Below are 4,937 nucleotides of genomic sequence, written 5' to 3'. Positions count from 1 at the left end.
AGTATAGTGCTTGGCACATAGTATGCACTTAACAAATACCACAATTATTAATCTTCTCGGGGCTTTCCATTGGGCCAGTTAGGAAGCCGATGAAGCCACCGGAGCTGATTGTACAACACCTATCCCTTCACATCATTCCCCAATCCATTCTGCCTGTGGTGGTAGGGTGGATGTGGGCAGGGGCTTGGACAGCGGAGCTGGGCCCCGGGACTGGTGCCGGCGGGGTTGGGGTGGGGCCGCGTCATGGCCTGCGGGGATGGGGTGTTAGCCCCTTGTGGAACTGATTATCTTGCTTCTGCCCCAACACTTAATGCAGTGGGTGGCACATAGAAAGCACATAGCAAATATTATTATTATGATTATTGTTATAATCCTACCTCTCCAAATCATTTCAATACCTATGGCAGAAGCCACAGATCAGAGGATCTGGATTCTCATCTTGACTTTGCCACGAAACTATTGTGTGACCTGGGGCAAGTCACTTAACTTCTCTGTGCCTCCGTTTCCACATTTGTAAAATGAGGGTTAAAGACTTGTTCTCCCTCCCTCTCGGACTGTGATCCTCACCTGGGACAGGGACTGTGCCCTACTGGATTAAATTGTATCTATCCCAGTGCTTAGTGTTGTGCTTGGCACATAGTTAGCACTTAACAAAAAGCACAGTCATTATTATTATCATTGTCAAATGAGCGAGTCCTGTATATTGGATTCTAGGCATTGAGGACTTTCATTTGCCAGTTGTCCATCTCCCAGCTTCTAATGAATATTCTCATTAGCCTCCCTCAGCCCCCAAGCACTTATGTCCAGATCTGTAATATATCGATTTATATTAATGTCTGTCTCCCCCTCTAGACTGTGAACTTCTCTGTCAATGTCTACTAACTCTGTTATATTGTAGTCTCCCAAGCGCTTAGTTCAGTGCTCTGCACACAGTGAGTAAATATGATTGAGTGATTGGATTGATTAGCAGGAAGCTGGATTCAGTTCTCAAATGAGATTTGGAAAATAGTCCCGTCTTGACAGCAAGTACTTCGGTTTCCCCAAAATATGCCAAAGGTATCTTCTCATTTTTTCTGGTGCCAAATTCTTCCACTTATCTCTTCCATTTCTAGCCTCACAGGTTGCCTATCACCAGCCAAGGAGACAAATGAATAGACAATAGGCGGCAGGAAGTTCCTTGATTTCTCCCATTTAGTATTTTCTAGATGATCCATACGTGTAATTTTTAATATACTTGAGTTACCACAGTCTGCTAGGTGTTGAGTATCCAACACTAAAGAGCTTTAAGAAAGGAATTGACACCCATCTGTCCTGGAAAAGTGTGTCATTCTCCTGCCCAGGGGCATGGAGCTGGAACTATAATCTCTTAACGTCCCTTCCAGAAACAAGACTTGAAGATCTAGCTCCTCTTTTGTGTCTCCTCCAAATTCTGTCCTTCCGATCTGGCTTCTGCCCCCTTCACTCCACAGAAACTACCCTCTCTAAGGTCACCAATGGCTTCTTGTCAAATGCAGCAGCCTCTATTCTATCCTAATCCTCCTCTACCTCTCAGCTGCCTTCAACACTGTGGACCACCTCCTTCTGCTGGGACGTTGGCTTCTCTAACATTGTCCTCTCCTGGCTCTCCTCCTCTCTGCCTGCTCATTCTTGGCCTCTTCCATAGACTCCTCTTCTGCCTCCCACCCCCTAACTGTGGGAATCCCTCAGGGCCCAGTGTGGGGTTCCATCCTATTCTCCATCTACACCCACTCCCTTGGAGAACTCAATCCCTCAACTACCATCTCGATGCAAGCGATTCCCAAATCGACTTCTCCAGCTCTGACCTCTCTCCTTTGCAACCTCAGATTTCCTCCTGCCTTCAGGACATCTCGACTTGGACGCTCTGCCGACACCTCAAGCTTAACATGCACAAAATAGGACTCCCCGTCTTCCCACCCAAACCCTGTCCTCCCACGCCTTTCCCATCACTGTAGACAACCCTATTAGTCTCCCTGTCTCTCAAGCCCATAACCTTGGCGATACCCTCAACTCATCTCTCTCATTCAACCCACAGATTCAATCTGTCACCGATTCCTGTCAGTTCTACATTCACATCATTAAAATCCACCATTTCCTCTCCATCAAAATGGCCACTGTGCAGATCTGATAACTTATCCTATCTTGCTTTTACTATTACTTTATCAGTCTCCTTGCAGACCTCCTTACCTTCTGTCTCCCCCCACTCCAGTTCACACTTCCATACCGCACTCGGCTGCCTGGATCGTTTTTCAAAAAAAAAGTTCAATCGGTGATATTTATCTAGTGCTTACTGTGCGCAGAGCACTTATACTAAGACTTGTGCCTCCTATGTACTTGGCTACAGTCCTCCAGACTTTAAGCTCCTTCAATCAATCAATCAATTCAATCGATCGTATTTATTTAGCACTTACTGTGTGAAGGGCACTATACGAAGCGTTTGGGAGAGTACAATACAACAATGTAACAGACACATTCTCTGCCCAGAACAAGCTTACAGTCTAGAGGGGGAAACAGACATTAACATAAATAAATTTCATTCATTCAATCGTATTTATTGAGCGCTTACTGTGGGCAGAGCGCCGTACTAAGCACCTGGGAAGTACAAGTCGGCAACATATAGAGATGGTCCCTACCCAACAACGGACTCACAGTCTAGAAGGGAGAGACAGACGACAGAACAAAACATGTAGACAAGTGTCAAAACCGTCAGAATAAATAGAATTATAGCTATTTGCACATCATTAATAAAATAGAGTAGTAAATATGTACAAGTAAAATAAATAGAGTAATACATCTGTACAAATATATCCAAGTGCTGTGGGGAGGGGAAGGAGGTAGGGCAGAGGAGGGGTTGATGGGGAGGAGGAGGTTTCAGATATGTGCATAAATGCTGTGGGCAGGGAACGTATCTATGAACTCTGTTATATTGTGTTCTCGCAAGCACTCAGTACAGTGCTCTGCACACAGTAAATGCTCAATAAATATCATTGATTGATTGATTGACAATGGGCACCATTATTATGACAATCCCAGCCTTTCGGTAAGTGGTGACAACTGGAACTATTCCCCAGGTTATCTCAGAAGCTGTGACAAACACATTAAGTAGAAGCAGCTAATTCTGTAAAGTAACGTGACAGCCAGAATTGACAAGGCTAGAGGGAGTTCAAATTTCTCTGACATTTAAAGCAAAGCCAAGTATGTGTTTTTCTAAGCATTTTAGCCACGGCGGCCTGCAAGCTCTGTGTTTTATGAGAAACCACACCTTTGTAGAAAGGCCTCAAAAATGACCATTACTGAGGATGGAACAGAGAGAGGAAAATAGAGCTATTAAGGGCCATATTTATAGCCCCACAATCATTCAAATTGGCCACTAAGACTACACTTGTTGTCTTTAAGGGGAAAATCAGAGAGGGAGAAAAGACGTCAAGCCATTGGAGAGGAACTGTGTAGTGGGATGCCTGCCCCAGATGCCTGCCTTTCTACTGTTAACGCATTTCAGAATGATGGAAAATGGCTCATTGCTTTGCTTTTTTGCAGTAAAATGACATGGAGACATTTTGAACTGGAGAAATTTCTTTTGCTTTTCACTTTCTGTTTGTAAACACTTCCTCTCCCTCCCCGGCGCCTTCCCCCACCTACCCCAGACTTCCTCGGCCTGTGACGCGGCCTTCTTTTAGGAGAAAGGAGGCCTGGGTCCTGGGCTCGTTTAGGGAATCTCCGTAGTGTGGGGGGCTCCATACTGGGGGTCTGATTCCCATGAACAAACATCCCAGAAGCGGCAACTAGGGTAGGTAGTGAGGAACTCCTGTGTACACAGCACTGCTCTGGGCTCTCGGGGAACATAAAGAGTAGTAGTGGCTGTAGCACTTACGGAGTACCCACTTGGTGTGGTGCTCTGTATTAGGCACCTGGGAAGTACAGAAGAAAGAATTGACATGTTCCCTGACCACAAGGAACTTTAATGGGAAAGACAAAATGTAAATATATCCCCGCCCACAAGAAATTTACTACTTAATTGCCACCTTAAACCCTTAGTTCACAAAGTGAGTTCAAACCGTGTGCGTGGCTGTTGCAGACAGTAGCTTCAGGCAAGGGAAAAAATTGCGGTAATTCTTAAGCACTTATTCTGTGCCAAGCACTGTCTAAGCACCGGGCTAGATACAAGATAATCAGATTTGGATCCAGTCCCTTTCCCACATGGGGCTCGCAGTCCAAGTAGGAAGGAGAACAGCTATTGAATCCTCATTTCCCAGATGAGGAAACTGAGGCACAGAGCAGTGAAGTGACGTGCCCAAGGTCACACAGCAGGTAAGTGGCAGAGCCGGGTTTAGAACTCAGTTCTTCTGATTCCCAGGCCTGTGCTCTTTCCACTGGCCACACCGCTTCTCTAGTATTGGAAAATGTGATTGGCTTATTGGTCAATTAATAGGTGGTATTTACTGATCACTTACCGTGGGCTGAGCATTGTACTTAGCGTGCTTGGGAAAGTACAATAGAGTTGGTAGCCCCTCTCAGGGTCACACTAGAAGAGTTTCCAATAGTCTGCCAGTCTCGGCAACAGGAGGGAGAGTCAAGCAGAGGCCTACCCATTCCATTCCTAGCTTGGTCAGTGGCTAGCGAGTGGAAGGCAATCTGCTACAAGTCAAAACTCACCCGTGCTGGGCAGCAGCAGCATGGGAGAGAGTCGAGGGCGGAGACTCAAGTGTACCATGCGGAAGGAAGCAGTGGTAGACCACTTCCGTATTTTTACCAGGAAAGCTCTATGGATACACCACCAGAATGATCGCAGGCGGAGAGGGGGGCGTTCTGGGAGAGATGTGTCCGTGACATCGCCGTGGGTCGGAAATGACTCGATGGCATAAGACAAGAGTTGGTAGGCTTAGAGGCTCTAGATGGAGAACGAACGCTGAAAGAGGTAA

At 46.1% G+C, this 4,937-nt stretch overlaps 1 non-coding gene across 1 annotated transcript; it reads left to right on the top strand.

Moving 5' to 3' along the window:
• The first annotated feature begins 4,523 nt into the window (after positions 1-4,523).
• Positions 4,524-4,661, top strand: LOC119948540. The gene has a single exon (XR_005456930.1). It is a non-coding gene; the product is annotated as a small nucleolar RNA SNORA7 (small nucleolar RNA).
• The last annotated feature ends 276 nt before the right edge of the window (positions 4,662-4,937 follow it).

This window comes from Tachyglossus aculeatus, chromosome X4 (assembly GCF_015852505.1).
Source record: "Tachyglossus aculeatus isolate mTacAcu1 chromosome X4, mTacAcu1.pri, whole genome shotgun sequence".
Lineage (NCBI taxonomy): Eukaryota > Metazoa > Chordata > Mammalia > Monotremata > Tachyglossidae > Tachyglossus > Tachyglossus aculeatus.
The sequence above is the reverse complement of the archived record's forward strand: the minus strand, read 5'-3'. Positions and strand labels throughout refer to the sequence as shown.